General features: G+C 39.4%; 1 long non-coding RNA gene across 12 annotated transcripts in view; it reads left to right on the plus strand.

The window, feature by feature from the left end:
- Window positions 1–20,386, plus strand: part of LOC138762157 (uncharacterized) — a 105,391-nt gene that overhangs the window by 16,088 nt on the left and 68,917 nt on the right. For 11 of the 12 annotated variants that reach the window (XR_011356785.1, XR_011356788.1, XR_011356789.1 and 8 more), the window contains exon 3: window positions 12,831–12,893. The exons of the other annotated variant lie outside the window; for it this stretch is intronic. This is a non-coding gene — a long non-coding RNA (uncharacterized lncRNA). The remainder of the gene's footprint in view (window positions 1–12,830; window positions 12,894–20,386) is intronic. 12 annotated transcript variants of the gene reach the window in all.

Below are 20,386 nucleotides of genomic sequence, written 5' to 3' on the forward strand. Positions count from 1 at the left end.
ATTCTCTCAGAATTATTCTGAATGTTGATATTCCACAAGTAGAAATGTCAATAAATGGGGAAAAGCAGTTAATAGGTATCAAAATAAGGAGCTTTCTTACAGAAGAATTTCCTAATGATGGTGACTATGGAGGTTATAAGCTTCCAAATAAAACCACCCTGATCTTTTGTTTGTAAATTGTTGTAAAATTGTAATCATAAGGCATGATGGCAAATGTGATTAAGCAATAAAAGTTGTGAATTGTGTAAATCAGGGCCAACTGCAGCCTGTGGCCCAGGGTGAATTTTAAAAATAAAATTTTAAAAATAAAATACCCATTGGAACATAGTCTCTCACTGTAAATTGCTCTGCATGTACATTGCATTTCTTAATTACACTAGATGTTACTGCCATTTTGAACAACCTGTAAAATTTTCTCATCGATGAAAATATTTATCTCAGTTAATTAAACATGTTGGGACAAAAAATAGCAAGGGAGTGCTAGAAATTTCAGACATGGTGGGAAAATGAATACTTTTTCACAGAAGTCAAGGGGAGGTGTGTTTGTTTGATTTGCAAGGAATCTGTTAACTTTAATAGCCTTTATTTAATAGCTTATTTAATTGCCATCATGGATTTCTACTTTATTAGTAACATGTGAGTAAGATAATGTTTACTAATGTCCAACCATGAGGTGTAAACTTGGGTTGAACACAATGGTTTCGCAGGGTTTGTGAGTGACATTGAACCATTTGGGACAGTGAAATCAAGTGGACTTTGTTGAAGAGCTTCTAAAGATAGAGTTGTTTTATTTTAAGGATCAAGTCTGAGGGATAAAGCAAAAGGGAAATAAGGTGTGCAACAGAAGGAAGATAGTATGTTGGTGACGGTTTGAAATGTTTGGGGACTTCTGCCCATTGTTAGAGAATTTTGTACTTAAAACGCTCGTTTGTATTACTGATTAATGAAATTTAAAACATTACAGAATTTGGAAATTAGAGATTAAATAGAAATTGCTGGAAACATGTTCATGAGCAGCTGTGGAAAGAAAGTTGTACATTTCAGATGCAGAGATGTCTGAGTGCAGTTGGCTGTTCTAAGAGAGTCATCTGATTTTCTCTGAGTGAGAGAAAGAGAGAGAGAGAGAATTCAGTTCTGCAGTTCAGCAGCAGCAGTTGGGATTGGAACATGACAAGCTGGCAAGCTTGTGGAAAAACCCCATTTTGAAGGTGGGTTGTGAGTTCTTAATTCAGCCTAGTCAAAGCCCTTGTGGTCCATACAAGAAGAGATGGCTGGTTGCATAATGTTTCACTTGAAATAAGGGAAACAGAAAAAGAACTCTGTGGTGACCTGAAAAAAAGAGGTTATCATCTGGAAAACCCTGATGGGGCAAATTTCTTCAGCAAAACACTAACATGGTTGATGGGAAGGAATCAGTTTGTGTCCAACGAGCAACAAATCTCTCTGTGAAAGCTGACAAGAACCTTCCCAATTGGGAAGGTTTACCTATTGGGAAGGTTTACCCATTTACCTTTCAAGCATCAAAGCCTGGTGAAATTCATAAATATTAAGTTCTGTGCACAGTGTAAGAATTGCCTGATACCAGTGGTATGAGAAGTGAGATTGGACTGTGAATCAAATAACTTTTCTGAACTTACACATTACATACATGTGCGCTTAGAATTAGAAGGGGGTTAAGTTAATAGTAAAAAGTTAAAGTTTGATCCTGTTTTCATGTTTAAAGAAAATTAAAAGCAACTTTTGTTTAAGTAGCCATTTGTCTTGGTGAATTTCTATTGCTGCTGGGTTTTGGGGTCCTCTGGGCTCATAACAGGTGAAAAAGCTCATAAGGTATTAACATGGCAATTAAAAGCAGAACAAGAACAATAATTGCTACTAAGAAAAGTACTGGTCAAGTTACTTAAAATGCAGGAAATAAATGATAATTTTAAGGAATTTTATGCCAAACTTTATCAATTATAATCTTTGAAAGATGATAATAAAAATAGAAAAATATTTGCGACAAGTTAAATTGCCTATGTTAGATGAAGATGAAAAATTAGAATTATGTAATACTTTTTCTGAAATAGAAGTTTATGAGACCTTACAGAATAATGTCATTACAGAATAATAAAGCACCAGATGAAGATGGTTTTACATCAGAATTTTATGAGGAATTTAAGGAATTATTATGGGGGTATTAGACCAAAAGAAAGAGGTACATGACCTACCAGAATCTTTCAAAACAGCATTAATAACAGTAATTCCAAAGAAAGGGAAGGATTGTTTACAACCTTCTTCATATAGACCTATATCACTACTGAATATTGATTATAAAATTGTATCAAAATTATTAGCTAATCAGCTAACTAAATTTTTACAAAAATTAATAATCATGGATCAAACTGGTTTTATTGATAGAAGAGCAGCAAATAATATAGTTAAATTCTTGATAAATGTAGCATAAAATAGAAAGATATTAGCAGTAGCGGTTGTGTTAGATGCAGAGAAAGCATTTGATAGATGGAATGAGATTTTTTTGTTTCAAGTACTTAATGTATTTGGGATTCCAAATATTTTTGTAGATTGGAAAAAAGCATTATATGATCAGCCAAAAGCAAAAGTGGTTACAAATAGACAAATATGAAAACCTTTTTTTGTTAAACCAGAAATATCATTGAATATCATTGAATATAAAATTAATAGAATATGGATTAGTATCGGCTTAATATTGAGGTGATGCTTATGGTTGATATGGATTATTCACAATGTAAGAGATCGACAAAATTCAAGTGACAAAAAGAAGCAATTAAATATTTAGGAATAAAAATTGACAGAAATAAATAATTTATTTACTCGCCACTATTAAAAAAAGATCTGAGTAGATGAAAAGATTAGTAGCATGGGTGAATTTATTAAAATGAATATTTTTCCAAAAATACAATATTTATTTCAATCATTACCCATTCATGTGCTAGAAGTGTTCTTCTGGAGTTTGAATAAAATTATACAAGAAGTTATTTGGAAAGGTAAAATGTCAAGAATTGGTCTTGAAAAAATTAACATGAAAATTTGATCAGGGAGGACTAAGATTACCGAATTTTTAAACTTATCGTAAAGCAGCTCAATTAAGATTTTTGTCCTCCTGCTATCAAATGGGTGAGAAAACAGCTTGGGTTCAGGTTGAAATGAATAAAATGGAGAAACTATCCCAAAACAAATTTTGTATAAATGGAATAGTAAATTGTTTCAAGGAAAAATGGAAGTATTGAAGCGGTAGCTACAAGGAGCTAAATCGAAAGAAACCACAAGCTGATGTGAGTTTCAGTTTCAACTGTTTCTTTGAAAGCTCACGCACTGCTCTTTAAGGGCAAGCTCGTGCCACATCACCGCATCGGCTGTGATGTCATGACACAGCCAAAAGGGTGCACACGATGGCCGAAGCCATGAGGAATCCCTGAACCTGACGGCGCCATCTTAACATGGCTGCTCCGCTACCGCAGCCATCACGTACGGAGCCGGTTCACCTGCATCACGATATGCACCACAATACAATCCCCCCCAAAGCCAGCTTTAGTGCCCAGATGCTTTGGGTGGCTGTCCCTTTTCTTTGACTGCATGGTAATGATCAGTTGACTGAGATCCAAGTGGGCCACTTTTAGTCTGTCCGCCGTGAACAACTCCTCTTTGCCCCCAAAGTCTAGAGTGAAAGTCTTGCCAGAATGGGGTAGGACCTTATATGGGCCGTCGTAGAGCCATTGGAGGGGGGCTGAGAGTGGGCCACGCCGAACAAACACAAAGTCGGCCGTGGCTAAGTCTTTGGAGATGCACGCCGGCTGGTTGCCATGGTGGGAAGGAGGGGGTGCAAATATGGCCAATTTGTCCCACAAGTCCTGTAACAATGTCCTTTTTCCGGTGCCCAAGTCCGGAGTCAGGAAGAACTCACTGAATAGGGATAGGGGTGGTCTGTCGACCAGTTCTGCAGAGGATGCCTGCAAGTCCAGATGTTGCTGCCGTTGGCTGCCCATAACAAGGGGCCTCACTGCCGGGTGCGGGTCTCCAGTGCGGTTGGCGGGATGATGTTGAGTTCGGCACCCATATTGAACAGAAACCATCGGCCACTCGCCTTGTCAGTCACGTGGAGGAAGCTGTTGATGTGGCCAGCCATCGCAGCCATTAACAGCGGGTGGCCTGGTTGTTTGCCTGAAATGAGCAGGGTTGCCTGGACTCCCCAACACTGATGATAGAAGCATCAGGTGTTTTTCGGAGTCTCTGCCTTTTTGCTAGGGCGCGATTATGGCTGGTTGGGGCTGGGGTGCATCACCTGACTCATGACTGCTTCGTTTTCGTGCTCCATGTGCCACAGGACGTCCACTCGTGCCGCGAACTTGCGTGGGTCCGAAAAGTCTTCATCTGCCAACAGTAGCTGGATGTCATCTGGCATTTGTTCAAGCAAAGTCTGCTCAAACATGAGGCACAACTTGTGGCCTTCTGCCAGGGCGAACATCTCGTCCATGAGGGCAGACGGCGCCCTGTCTCCTAGGCTATCCAGGTGCATGAGCCTGGTGGCGCACTGGCGTCTGAACAGGTCGAATGTGCTGTAGAGGAGCTGTTTGAGCACTGGATATTTACCCTCCTCCGGGGGGATCATGGATTAGGTCATCCACTCTGGTGGCAGTCTCCTGATCCAGAGGGCTAACGATGTGGTAGAACATTATCGAGTCAGAGCTGATCTGCCAGAGGTGAAACTGTGCTTCCGCTTACCCGAACCATGTGCGTGGGTGAAGAGTCCAGAAAAGCGGTAGTTTCACAGCAACTGCATTTACTGCTGCAGCTTCCACGATGTAGAGATCAGAATCATCTGGGCTCGTCGGGGTCACCAATTGTAGCAGTAGCTACAAGGAGCGAAATTGAAAGAAACCACAACTTGAGGTGAGTTTCAGTTTCAACTGTTCCTTTGAAAGCTCGCACGCTGCTCTTTAAGGGCGAGCTCATGCCACATCACCACGTCAGTTGCAATGTCATGATGCAGCCGAAAGGGCACGCATGATGGCCAAGGCCACAAGGAATCCCCGAACCCAACGGTGCCATCATAACGCGGTTGTTCCACTACCGTGGCCGTCACATACAGAGCTGGTTCATCTGTGTCACTTTTAAAATACGTATTGAAAATATGGAATGGGATTCATATGGAGAGAGGGATTAAAAATTATGAATCACCTAAAATGTTGTTAAAACAAAATCAACTTATTCCTTTCACTTTGAATAATTCTTTATTCGACAATTGTGTTAGAAATTAAAGTACCTTTAAAGAAATTGCTCGAGACAAAAATTGAGAACAAAGAACATTTATTACTACAACAATGCAAAGTTGGGTGCTTCCCCTTACCCTGGGAATACACACATACACTGGGGCTCACCCAACTTTTATACAGTTGATTTCAGTATAGGAATACCCTCCCCCTTACATTCTTCTGCCTCCTGCTGGAGAGGTTTGGCATTAGGCAATCCTGCCCGCCTACGTGCAATTTCAGTATACTTGGAGGACCAGGGGGTATCCTGTCGGTGTCCCTTCATGTTATTGTCCTTATTCACACCTTCCTGATTCTCGGGGCTACAGTCTCTTGATATGCAGAGTTGACTCATTCTATCTAGGGTTGGCTAATTTCATATGTATAAATCTGTGTATGGTTAGCTAATTAGAAATGTATGACTTGGTACTTCTGTCCAGGGCTAGGAGACCCTTATCTGATCCAGACTACCTCAACTTCCTACATTCTATTGTACCTTACCATTCCTTATCTTAGTCTTATGGTCTTGTCACAAAGACTAGAAGATTCTTATGTTAATCGTGCTGACTCTGCTTTCCTGCATCCTAATCCCCAAGCTTATCCTGTTTGAACTGGTTACAGCCATTTACTGATGAACTTTAGTTTCTTCCATGTTCATAATTTTAGATCAATTTTCCCATCTCTCACAATTGGTATAGTAAAGGTATAAAAAGGATAAAAAGTTTTTTTTGGGATCTTTCTTTTTAACTTTTGAGCAATTAAAAGATAAATATAATATACAAAATAATACAATTTTTGCATATTATCACTTAAAATCATATTTAAAAAAGAAATTAGGAACAGATTTAAGGCTCTCGGAACAAAGTCAATTTGAATGTACATTTAATATCAAGAAATTTATTGCTAATATGTATATAAAATTACAAGAATCTAAAATAAAGAAAAGATTTATATAAATCAACATTGTGATGGGAGAAAGATTTAAATATACAAATCCAAGAGAAAATATGGTCAAAATTGGGTCAAGAGAGTTTTAAAAATGCAGTTCATGCTAGATATCGAATAGTTCAATATAATTTTCTTCATCAATTATATTATACTCCACATAAACTGAATGGACTTAATTCTAGTTATATAAATAAATGTTTTTGATGTTACAAGGAAATAGGGACCTTTTTACATTCAGTATGGTCCTGTGTGAAAGTGGAACAATTTTGGAAAGATTTGAGTGTATTGTTTGGACAAATTATGAAAATAAGATACAAAAAAATCCAAGAATATTTTTACTTGAGAATATATATATATATAATATATATATATTAAAAAATATATAAGCCAGGTACACAATTCTTTATCTGGAACCCTTGGGGGACAGTGTGTTCCAAATTTCGGATTTTTCTGGATTTCAGAACAAAATCCAACTGCCCCAGATTTAAGACCACCCAAATTTTTATCCATCCCCTTCCAGTCGCGCTGGCATCTCTCTCCTCCCTCACCTACCTAAGTCGCGCTTCCGTCTCCCTCTCCTCCCCCTGCCCACCTGAATCGCACTGCCATCTCTTCCCCCCTCCCAACCTAGTCGCGCTGTTCTCTCTCTCTCTCTCTCTCTCTCTCTCTCTCTCTCTCCCTCCCTCTGCTGTACTCGCACCAGGAAAAAAGTGCCAGTTTTTGGAGCTTTCCGGATTTTAGATATGTGTGTGTGTGTGTGTGTGTGTGTGTGTGTGTGTGTGTGTGTGTATATATCTATAAAATTGAAATTATGAAGAAAATTTTTTAAATATAGCCATAGTGACAGCAATGTAATATATAGTGGTAACATGGAAAGCTGAGAATTTGGTAAAAATAGACATATGGCAGATTGAAATGCAAAATTGTACATCTTTAGAAAAAATTACTTACAGTTTAAGGAATCAAATTGGAAACTTTTATAAAATTTGGGAACCACATATGGATTTCATGAATAAAAATCTTTTCACGTCCTCCATTATGCCCACCCCTCAATTAGTAATTATAAAAAAAAGTCAATTAAAATTATATATGTTAATATATATGTTGAAGAAGGTGTTCTTTCTTTTTTTTTCTTCCTTTTTTCTTTCTTTTTGGGGGGAGGGGTGTTGGGGAGAAAATTAAAAATTTATGATATCATTTTGTATGGTTTATTAGGTTACTATATTATTGAATGTATACTTTGTATTGGTACAAATGATTAAATAAAATTTTCAAAAAATAAGTTAGCAAGTTGTTGGAGTCGGGTTAATAAAGTTAATATTGAGATCCACAAGGATGTGCCAGTGTTTAGTGTAAGGCTTAAACTAAATAGAAGAAAATGGATACTGTTTAAAAATAATTGGATCTTTGTTGGGTATGGTAAATTAAAATGGGTACAAATAAAAGATGGCAGACTAGGCTAGCTGAATGAAATGAAACTGATGCCATTTTGTGATTAAAGTATGCTCTATTATTAAGTGATGCTCTGCTGCTGGGGTGATACCAATGAGGGCAAGCTGTCTGATCTGCTAAGTTTTTCCAATTTTGTAGTGTTTTTTTTAAGCATCTCTTGTGTCTCCATTCTACAGTCCATGAAGGATAAGCTCACTTGGTGCTGAATATGTTTCTGCTTCGTCATTATAATTCCAAACACAGGGATCAATCCAACTAATATTTAATGCTATGTTATTGGTTTCTGCAAGCAATGTAAAAAGTCTGCATTTCAGTAGGTGATTCACCATTACATTATCAAAATTGAATATGTCTTCCTGTTTAAATGCTGAACTATTATCAATTCAGGATTTACCAGTTTTTAAGTTGCAATGTGTATAATTTAACTTGTTTCTCAATTCTTAACAATATACTAAAATTCCCAGTTAATTGTGAAATGCTATTTATCCCACTTTTCATATTGGAGAATTGACTGGATGCGAAGGGAATTCCTTCAAATGATAAATATTACTACAATGTATCTCTCTAAAGAAAAATACCAGTCTCTCATTAATTAACCATGTTATTCAATCATTTGTCTGTGCTGAGTTAACTGATTCCAAATATGAGAGTAATAGGAAATTATAATTGGTGTCATTGCCCCAAGGTTGTAATAGAAAAAATTGTCTTGGGTTTTGTCCATCTTTATCATTCAGTGACCCCTGCTGGAAGGTGGATGAAAAGCCAGAAACAAGTGTGCATGACTACTGCTTTGAAATGGGTCACCAAATAACTAGTTTTTGGAACTGTTACCTCTATTTAAATGAATGCTCCCAATTTAAAAGTTTTCATTAGAACATGTCAAGAAGTATTGATTTTTAGTAAGACTTGTCCTTCATTAAAAGTTATTCATTCAGCCTGGTTTGTCAAATGCTGAATTTTATTTTTGAAGAATTTGAATGTGGACAAATGTGGACCACGTTTACAATTCTGTATTCTGTTTTCAGCATCTAAATTATCTTTGAAAACCTTGAAGTCACAGACTTGTAGAATCATACAGCACAGTAACAGGGCCTTTGGCCCAGCAAGTCTGCACCAACCAACAAGCACCAATTTATATGTCCTACATTAATCCCATTTTATTCTCACTACATTCCATCGTCTCCCCTTTGCCTCCCATCCCCTCCCCAGCCCCCAGTATTCTACCCTTCCCATGCACTACCATCCCACACAACTTTGAAATGGAGAGGAGAAAACCAAAGCAACCAGAGGAGTCCCACACTGTTACAGGGAGAATACATAAGCACCACCTAGAGACAATCCAAGGTCAGGATTAAACCCAAGTTTCTGGATCTGTGTGAAAGAAAGTTTGCAGAAAATGAGAATTTGGGGATCTGAGTTGTCAGGAAAATATGCTTTGAAGGACAGAAAGCAACTTAAATGTTTAACAAAGTGATGTGTAATGATATGGGTGTAGCAAGATACTAGAAACAAGTTTTGGGCAGATATGTTAAGTGCTAAGATGAGATGGGGTCATAAATTACAGTGCTAGCTTATCCCACATTCTGCATTGGTGGCTTTCTTGGAAGAGGACCCCCAACAGCCAGTTGAAAATCCAAGACAGTCCTTGTAAGACATGCTAGTTATGTTTTGTTAAAATGTGCCCTTTCTCCCTATTTTCTGTCACATGCCACTCAGCCAGTTTCTAATGAGATTGTTATCACCTACAACTCTGAGCTTCAAATCTAATAAATAGTTTATGTAAGGGATACATTAATTCTTTCATGAGCATCATTGGCTTGGTTAACATTTATTGTGCATCCATAATTCTCTGCAAGAAGATAGTTCTGATCTGCTGCAGTCTTAATTGAAGGTACTCCTACAGTGCTATTAGAAAGAGAAGTCTGTGATTTTAAGTAAACTACAGTGAAAGACTGGCAACATATTTCATAACTGGAGTAGTATGAAAGGAAACTTGTGGATGGTCATGTCTCCATGAACCTTATGCGTGGCAAGAAATTCAAAGGCTACAAGAGAGCTGCCAGAGAAGACAGAGTTCATGGAATACATCTTGTAAATGGTTTGTACCTATTCTATTCAAATTTCTGGTCAATGGTGAGTTCAGCGCCTCACCCATTTGCTTTCTCTTCCCATAAGCAGATACAGTTTGCAATGCAATGGTCATAATACCATCAAAAGTAAATGCTTTGATGTTCTCTTAATGGTGACAATCATTACTGAGCACTTCTGCAGTTCCATGTTATTTTATATCCATTTTGTTTTAGTCTCATGTTTTCCTTTGAGCTCTCAGTCAACCATGTTTTATTTTGCCAATCGTGACACATGCAGGCACAGACTGAAGGGATTTTGGTAACTGCTCTGACAAATTCCTGAAGCTCTGTTAAATTCCTGTAGTTCTGTTTGGGGTTCTGAAAATGGTCTTTCAACAACCACTACCATCTTACTTTAAGCTATGAATCTCCACTTATTAGCAATTTCTTCTCATTCATGTTTATCAGATGTGCTGCAATTAAATAACATATAAATACAGTACCGTTTATAGGTATTCCAACATGCTTTGATTACAACCATTCAAAAAAATTTAAATGTCCATTACAAATGGACATTATCTCTGAATCAGCTGAATATTTTCAAGATGAATAACCATTTTACCTTTAATTATAAATTGTACCTATTTTTGCTGTTAGATGGTTGACTTGTTATGCCATGGTGTGCTTTCTCTTGCATTTCTTAATCCTAACATTAAATGATGCAGTTCTGAGATAACTTCCCAAATTGACAGACCTGAGAATCAACACCCATCTTTAAATCTTAATTCTGGACTTCCTAACAGAAAGGTCACTGTCTGTACGGGTTAGTTGCAATAAGTCGAGCACCGTCACGCTGAACACTGGACTGTGTGCTCAGCCCGCTCCTGTTCATGCTACTGATCCACGAATGCCTCACCAGGTCTAGCTCCAACAGTGTCATCAAGATAGCAGATGACGCAACAGTGATTGACTTCATCAGCAACGATAATGAGTTCACTACAGAGAAGAGGTGGAAAATCTCGTGATATATTCAAGAGAAACAATGTGAGTCTCTGATGCACCATCAATAATTTCAAAGACTAAAGTTGTAGAGAAACTGATAGGCTTTTATTCACACAGAATGGATGTCCATCCATGCTGGTTGACTGTCCTGGACTGAGGAGAGGGCTGTGGCACAGTCATTTTTATTCAGGAGTCAATGGGAGGATTCTCAGGCACAGTCAGTAAGGGCTGTGTCCTAACACATCCAAACATATATACAGTAGCTTACCATATTCTCAACGTAAACCAGAAACAACCAACCTCCGCTACACATCAATAACTCTGTGGTGAAGACAGTAGAGAGCACCAAGTTCCTTGAAGTTCACTTAACTAGTGACCCATCATGGACACACAAGATCTCCTCACTTGTCATGAAGGCATAACAGCAACTGCACTTCCTGAGAAGACTGAAGTGGGCAAGTCATCATTATGTCAACCTTCTACAGGAGGTTTGTCAAGAGCGACCTGGCCTGTGGCATCACAATGTGGTATGGTTGCTACAGAGAAGTGGATCGGAGGTCAATCCACAGGACCATACAAGTGGGAGAGGGTATCATTGGGGTCTCCTTGCACAACCCCATCGAAATGATTTTCCGGGATTGTTGTCTGAAGAGGGCACACAAAATCATTAAAGACCCCTTCCACCCTGTACATAGCATCTTTCAGCTGCTCCTGTCAGGAAAGAGATATGTGAGTATCAAAGCCAAGCATCACCAGGTTGAGTAACAGCTTCTTCCCATAGGCAGCGAGAATACTGAACAACCAAAGGAACTGCTCACCATCCAAGACTCTCATATTTACAAAACAAATATTTATTTATTTGTATATATGACTATTTGTCCTGTATGTCTGTATGTGTGCTATGTCTGGGTATGTGCCTGCATGTTTTGCATTGAGGACCGGAGAACGCTGTTTTGTCAGGTTGTACTTGTGCAGTCAGATGACAATAATCTTCACTTGACTTGACCTTTGCAATATTGACAGATACACAAAGAACTAAGAGTAGAAGCCAGGGGTGCTTGTCATTATTGTCTTCATTACTGTTAATCGCATATGTTAATTTTGATAAATTTGTATTTGCAATTGGGGTATCATTGGGAGCTCTCATCCTCTGTATTATGCATGAAAACCAAATAATTGCTCATGACATCTACATATTTTTATTTGTACTCTCATCTTTGCAGTCCAAAGATTCATATTGTTTTTGTCTGCCATTTATTCTAATATTAAAATATTTGTTTTTGATTACCATGCATGTTTCATTGGAATCTCCACTTGTAGTTTTTGTTATTTGTTCTATCCTTTTTCTTGTTTTTGCATTTCTCCATCCCCAGAACCTGCATCAATTTTTGCAATTTTATCTCCATTCTCTTTATGCTTTGTGTGGATTGAAGATGCTCAAAATACTTTTTTGAGAAAAAGAACTCATGATCCTGAGGGGTATATTCATTGGTTGTGTTTCACATTGTCAATTTTCCTCCCATATTCCAAAAATGTACAGAGTTGGAAGGTTAATTGGTCACATGGGTGTATTTAGGCAGTGTGAGCTCTTGGGCTGGAAGAGCTTGTTATTGTGCTCTATCTTGAAGTAAAAAAAATAAATCACTGTATTTGCAGGTTAAACCAATATTGTCAGGTAGGTGATAGATAAGAATATTCTTGGTTGCAGGAAGAGGTCAAGTAGGTAAATAAGATAAATTTTTGCGAGGGAATGAATTTGAGGAGGTTAAATAAGGCAAAATCAAAACCCCAAAATGGGAGGAACTGAAATATCTTGGAGTTAATGTTATAGATTCCCAAAGAGATTGTACAATGTTTAAAAAATTATAAGATCAGTTGGCCTTTATTGGCTGAGGTATAGTGACAGAATAGAAAGTTTATACAAGGCACATAAATCTCTGGGGTCTGACCAAGCATATCTTTGGATGTTGTGTGAAGGCAGCAAAAAAATTGCTGGGGTCCTTTGTATCATTTGTATGTGTGTCATTGCTACCCTAGGGTGAGGTGCCTGAAAATGCGAGGGGTAGCTAATATTGTGTTTTTATTTTAGAAGGATTGTGAGAACAAGCCATGGAACTACAGACCAGTGAACTGAACATTACTGCTACGAAAGGTACTAGAATCCAGATCTATCTTCATTTGGAAAGGCAAGAACTGAATAGGGAGAATCAATGTGGTGTAGCTGACTGCTGGTGGAAGCGTTCTAGGAGCCGTAGGTGATGCCGGTAGAGGACCCATGATTCAGGAGTGTGGGTATGACAACGGCTCTGTATACGCTTATCTTTGTGAGGTTTTTCAGTTGGTTGTTTTTCCAGACTCTTTTGTGTAGCCTTCCAAAGGTGCTATGATGTTGAGGATGGAGCGGAGACAACGCTTCCACCAGCGTTGTCTCCGCTCCATCCTCAACATCCATTGGAGCGCTTTCATCCCTAACGTCGAAGTACTCGAGATGGCAGAGGTCGACAGCATCGAGTCCACGCTGCTGAAGATCCAGCTGCGCTGGGTGGGTCACGTCTCCAGAATGGAGGACCATCGCCTTCCCAAGATCGTGTTATATGGCGAGCTCTCCACTGGCCACCGTGACAGAGGTGCACCAAAGAAAAGGTACAAGGACTGCCTAAAGAAATCTCTTGGTGCCTGCCACATTGACCACCGCCAGTGGGCTGATATCGCCTCAAACCGTGCATCTTGGCGCCTCACAGTTTGGCGGGCAGCAACCTCCTTTGAAGAAGACCGCAGAGCCCACCTCACTGACAAAAGGCAAAGGAGGAAAAACCCAACACCCAACCCCAACCAACCAATTTTCCCCTGCAGCCACTGCAACCGTGTCTGCCTGTCCCGCATCGGACTTGTCAGCCACAAACGAGCCTGCAGCTGACGTGGACTTTTACCCCCTCCATAAATCTTCGTCTGCGAAGCCAAGCCAAAGAGCTGACTGCTACAAAGAAACACACATACTCACAGTGTGGGAGGTTAAGCTCAGATTTATTAAGGCTGGAAAGGGTCCTTTTATACAGTTGGAGTTCCCGCCGTTTGTTTAATTGGCTGACATCAGGCTCATTAATAACAACAGCAGGCGGGAACATTCTTGCATGTGAATACCCTTCTTCCCCAGCCTGTTATTAATCTGTTAGCTGGGCAGTTTGGCCAGCTCCATTTTAGGGCTGCTGGTCTTATACTGCTCCAGCTTTCAACCATGCTGGTTCGCTGTGTTAAGAGATGTGTTACAGTGTGTTATGCTGCTGTTTACTACTGCGCGTGCCGGCTCGATCTCCACAGTGGCGGGCCATCACAGTGACTTTGTTTGTGGGAAATCATGTCTCACGAGTCTAATCAAGTTTTTTAACAATGCAATCAAGAGGATTGATGAGGAGAAAGTAGAAGACATTGCCTTTATGGAGTTTAACAAAGCCTTTGACAAACTCCTTCATAAGTGGATGATCAGGAAGGGACTGTAAGGGATACCAGGTGAGCTAGCCAATTAGAAACAAAGTTAGCTTAGTGGTAGCAGTCAGCGGGTTTTAGAGGAGGGTTCGTTCTCAGATTGGAGACCTGTGATCAGTGATGCAGTACAGGGATCAATGCTGCTTCCACTATTGTTCTTCAGAAATATTAGTGATTTGGATGGGACTGCAGTTGGCGTGGTTAGTAAGTTTGTGGATGACAGCAAAATTGGTGAAGGCGAATTGAAGTGGGTCTAGGCCTTCAGTTCGAGTTAATTCTGGCCATGATCAAGACATTCCATCACTGTGAATGTAAGTGCTACTGGGTGATAGTCATGAGGCTACTCGCTCTTCTTTTGGACATTCAGCTTAATATGGTTGAAAACCTGGAGGTGCAGAAATGATACATCAGTTTGTTTAAAAGGAAAATAAGGAAAGAAAATGAAGGAAATTTGAAGATTATCCAAAGACATTTTAAAAGAGCAGCACTCCTCACCATATGGCTGCTTGACTAATGGAAATTCACCTTTCATATAATTTTTAACTCTCATTTCTTGATTTGCGTGCGGATAACACTGTGTCATGATATGGCTCATTTTCTGGGAAAGCAAGCCTTTTGTAATGTGGGGCCTTCTCCCTCCCCCTTCACTTCCCTTTTCTAGTTTTCTTTCCTCCCTTCCCCCTGCCTTCACCTCGCCATCCCTCCTCCCCTTGATCACTCCTGTCCCCTCCCTCACTTTTCCACTTATCACCTCCTGCCTTTGCGACTACTCCTCCCCCCTTTTTGTTCGGATGCCTGCTGACATTTTCCCATACTTTGATGAAGGGCTCAAGCCTGAAACCGAAATGTATTTTTACCTTTTCTAAATCAAGGACCTGCTGAGTTTTTCCAGTTTATATTTTCACTTCTACCACGATGTCTGCAGATGTGTGTGTAAAATACATATGTGTAGATATGGATGGATGTATATGGATATATATCTATGTGTATATATGTATAGATATGTGTGTGTATATATCTGTGACTCTCCAACTCCCACCCAAGACACCTTCTCCCGCTTTAAGCCTTCTTCCTTCCTCTGGACTCCTCGTCCTGGCCAGCTTCCCACTCTGGACCTTTTTATTTCCAACTGCTGCCGAGACAACAATCATCTCAAATTCACCACCCCCTTCTCGTATTCTAACGTTACTTCTTCCGAACGCCCTGCCCTCTACTCTCTCTGCTACCATCCCAACATCACCATCAGACCCACAGATAGGGTGATGCTGTTGTGGTCTGGCACACTGACCTCTACCTTGCTGAGGCCAGATGGCACCTCTTCCTATCTACTCCCCCCAACAGGACCGCACCACAGCATATCAAGCCACTTTCTCCAACACCATTTCCAACCTCATCGCTCCTGGTGTCCTCCCCCCACCACGGCTGCTAACCTCATTGTCTCCCATCTCCGCACTGCTTGTTTCTACCTTCTACCAAAGATACACAGACCCAATCATCCAAGTAGACCCATTACCATCAACACCACCCTCACCCACATCTCCTGCATTTCCCACTCATCTGCCTTGGCTCCCTCTGCCCCCAGATGCAAATACAGAATCCCCCTTATCCTCACCTACAACCCCACCATCCTCCACATCCCACACATTATCCTCTGGAATTTCCGGCAGTTACAACAGGATCCCATACCAGACACATCGTCCCATCTCCTCAGCTCCCTCTGTGACTCCCTTGAGCATTCATCTCTCTGCACTAATTTCCTTCCCGACAACTTCCCCTGTGACCGCAGGAGGTGCCACCCTTGTGCCCATACCTCCTTCCTCACCATGGTAGGGGCCCCAAACAGGACTTTGAAGTGAAGCAACACTTCACTTCTGTATCCGCAGGTCTGATTTACTTCATCTGTTGTTCCCTTTGTGGCCTTCTGACAAACAAACTGGGTGCAGATTGAGAGATCGCTTCGCTGAGCACCTTTGCTCCGTCCACACCAGGGACTGAGACCTCCCAGTAGCCAACCATTTAAGTTCTGTATTACATTCCCACACTCATATATCTGTCCATGGCCTTATGTACTATTCCACCAAGACCACCCACAAATTGGAGGACCAACACCTGATTTTCCATCTGGGCACTCTCCAGTCAGATGGCATTAACTAGACTTTTCCAGTTTTTCTGCTAACCTGCTTTCCTCTTCTCCCTCCCCCTTCACTTCCCTTTTCTAGTTTTCTTTCCTCCCTTCCCCCTGCCTTCACCTCGCCATCCCTCCTCCCCTTGATCACTCCTGTCCCCTCCCTCACTTTTCCACTTATCACCTCCTGCCTTTGCGACTACTCCTCCCCCCTTTTTGTTCGGATGCCTGCTGACATTTTCCCATACTTTGATGAAGGGCTCAAGCCTGAAACCGAAATGTATTTTTACCTTTTCTAAATCAAGGACCTGCTGAGTTTTTCCAGTTTATATTTTCACTTCTACCACGATGTCTGCAGATGTTTACTTTAATACACGTGCACTCGCACATGCACACACACAGTACATATGCGTGTATATAGATGTGTGTGTGTGTGTGTGTGTGTGTGTATACACACTACATATGTATGTATATTGTTGCAAAATGGGTTAAAATTATGATAAAATATATCTTAAAAGGGTAAGATTGTGAGATTTAGTTGTCGGGTCACATTTCACAAACAAACCTCTCATTTGTCATGCAAAGATCCAACCTTGGTTTATCCTTGTTTGCAGTTGGTTTTGCAGTGACAATGGGAAGAGCTTGTGAGAGTTTCGCAATTAGGTGTTAATGGACTAGCATGTTTGAAAGTGTCCAGGCTCAAGAACTGATAATTATTTTGGCTGTTAGATTGGTGCCAGAGATTTAAATTTCTGATTGAAGTTTGTGGTCCTAAGAGGGGCCACATGATTTTGGAAACAGAGAAAACATCCATTGTTTGGGAGAGTATTCTGCAGCAGTTTGTGGTGAAGGCTGCAAGTTAGCAGACCTGATGCAAGACCCCATTTCAAGATGGGCTTTGAGTTCAGAGTTCAGCGTATTCTAAATCTCTGTAGTCAATTGCAGAGATTGTGGCTGGTAATTGTATTTCTCCTGGAATGGGGAAAAAGAAGAACTTGTAGTAATCTGGAAGATTACTGTCTTTGTAATTAAATGAAGTAACTATCTATACTTTTGTGAGTTTGCAGAATGATATAAACAGTCTGGAAGACTGGCCAGAGAGTGGGCATTTTAATGTAATCAAGCAAAATTGGGTAACAAAGAGCAAAAAGGCAAGTGAATGCAAAATAAATGGGAAGATATTAAGTGTTGCAGAAGAACAGTGATTTAGCTCAGTAGGAACACACCCTTTTAACACAATATCTACACTGACCATGATGCCACATTAAACTAATCTAATCTGCCTATCAATATCCCTACCCCAGCATTCCCTGTTTGTTAATGTACTTCCTAAAATGTCTTTTAAATGCTGCTATTGTAGGTGCTTCCACCTCATCCCCTGGTAGTGGTTTCCAAGCACCAACCACTGTGTGTGTGTGTGTGTGTGTGTGTGTATATAAAAAAAATCCTTATCTTGCAAGTTCTGAAAACTATCCTCTCACCTTAAAACTATGGGATCTGCTATTTGACATTTCCTCTTGTATTGCCTTTCAAAATTGCAACACCTCACTCTTTTACTGATGAAATTTCTTATGCTATTTTCCTACCGACCTTCCAATCGATCATGTATCCTGCTGTATTTACAATGACTTTCCCAACTATTCACTTAGCTTTGTGTCATCTGCAAATTTGTTTATCAATCCACGTGCATTTTGTCCAAATCATTTATTTTTATCACAAATGAGGAATACTACCAATAACCAATTTCTATTATAAATAATATCCCTCTATCAATACCCTGTCTTCTATGGCCAAGCCAATTTTGAATCCAATCTACTAAATCATCGTGGATCACATGTGCTTTAACCTTCTGGATCAGCCAACCATAAGGGACGTCGTCAAGTTATTTATGAAAGTCTATGTAGACAATATCCATTGTTCTACCCTCATCAATCATCTTTATCAGTTCCTCAAAAAAACTCATAAAGGGTTGGAGACTTGACTTTCCCCACACAAAGCCATGTTAGCTATCCATAATAAGTCTGGGCTTTTCCAGATGAAAGAAAATCCTATCTTTCAGAATCTTCTCCAATAATTTTCTTGTCACTGATGTAGGCCTTATTGGTCCAGTGGATAATCCCTATTTTTGTCATCGATTAAAGGAACATATTGGTTATTCTCCAATCCCCTGGATCTTCATCTGTGGCTACAAAGGGTACAGAGATCAGCCAAGTGCTCGACAAAATCTCCTTTCTTGCCTCTGTCATAATCTAAAGTGGACATCCACAAATCCTTAAAGGTAAAACATTTAGTCAGTAAAGTAGTTAAATAATCCCTCATCAACTGACGTATGAAGCTGGGCAGTTCTGTTCAAACTTAAAACAACACAAGTTAGACCACAGCATGAGTAGTGTGTACAGTTCCATAATAGTGCGCCATGTTAAGAAAAAGATGTCATTACATAATGGAGAATGCCAATGAGATTTTTCGGGATGTTGCCAGGGCTGGAAAGTTGTAGCCAGGAAAAATTGGGTTGTTTTCTTTGGAACAAAGATAGGAAACATTTAAGATGAACAGTCCTAAGATGGTATTAATTATAGTAAATAGGAAGTATCTGTTTCTTTACAAAAGAGCAGATCAAAGTAACTGGTAGAAGGATTAAGTTGGAAATGAGGAAAGAAAATTTCACTTTGGATTGCAAGAGTGTGAAACTTATTACTTGAAAAGGTGGTTGAATCATTCTGCAGATTTGGTGCTGGAAAGTTAGACTGCGTAGTTCATTTTGACTGTCAAGATGTTGAATGGAATAGCTGAATGAATCATTTGCACATTGATGTTAACATTGATTAGTCAAATTGCGCTTTCTCCTTTGAGTTAATTTTGGGAAGAATATATTCTTTCATTTGTTATCAGTTACACATTTTGTTAATCTGCTTTGAAAATTGTTATTTGTATCATTTAAATACCTAGGAAATTGATTCAAAATCAATTAACTATTTCTAAAAAATTTATTTTATCATCATATAGTAAAAATATACAATATTTTCAATGCATGTCTGAAATGCCGGCAGTAAATGACTTTGTTGATGGTGTTTACCTTAATATGCAAACAAATAAGTAAATTTATTTTTATATATTGTGCACTTAAAAGTTCAGGTTGGGCCAAAGAGTCTGTTTCCATGCTTTATAACTCTAGTGTCCAGAATACAATGATGTGTATTTTTCAGGGCTGTTCAACTGAACACGTGAATGCTACTTATGGCTGGGGCTATTGTCATAAATACAACATGACCAGAGTCATAAGTAGAAATTGTACACAACTTTAGGTAACATCAATTTTATAAACAAGAATTGTATTTATATGCAGATCACGTCTATCATTGGTCTCTGATTTATGTCAATCGTGACATATGGCTAGTGGATTGTGAAATCATGTTCACCATCTTTACTGCATTACCAAATAAAAACTGCTGAATGGTGAAAATTTTTATTTCCACATTCAAAAGAGCTGATCCAGTTCAATCATCAGTGAGTCCTTGCCATTTTTTGTGATGTAAACTAAAAACCTTCCACCGACATTTTTCTCTGCTTATTCTCCATAAGGTTTTTTTCACTTGACAGCGATAGCTGGAAAAATAGGACAAGCTGAGAGTTTTTTTAAAACAGATCATCAATCCTGCTCCATTAGGTAATAGTAGATATGAATCTGTTTTTAGCAGTCATGGCAGTGATGGAATGCCTTGGTGGATTGCCACATTTTACAAGCATCTCAGCTGAAATATATTGAAAGTTACTGAAGTGAAGAAAGTACATCTGTCAGTGGAGAACAAAGATACACAATACACACCTAATTACTGTAAAATAAAGCTGGATTAAGTGGCCACTTGCAAACATAATCAGATCCTTTTACAACAAAGCAAGACATACAGTACTGTCTGTAGATGAAGATAAGCCATAAATATGAATATGCCCAAAGGCATAGAACATTTTACTGATAGAGCTCATTTCTGTAAGTTTGACAATCTGAAATTGGTTTAATTCTTAAATAGAACTTGAAT

The sequence above is a fragment of the Narcine bancroftii genome, chromosome 4, assembly GCF_036971445.1.
Source record: "Narcine bancroftii isolate sNarBan1 chromosome 4, sNarBan1.hap1, whole genome shotgun sequence".
In the NCBI taxonomy this organism is placed as follows: Eukaryota; Metazoa; Chordata; class Chondrichthyes; order Torpediniformes; family Narcinidae; genus Narcine; species Narcine bancroftii.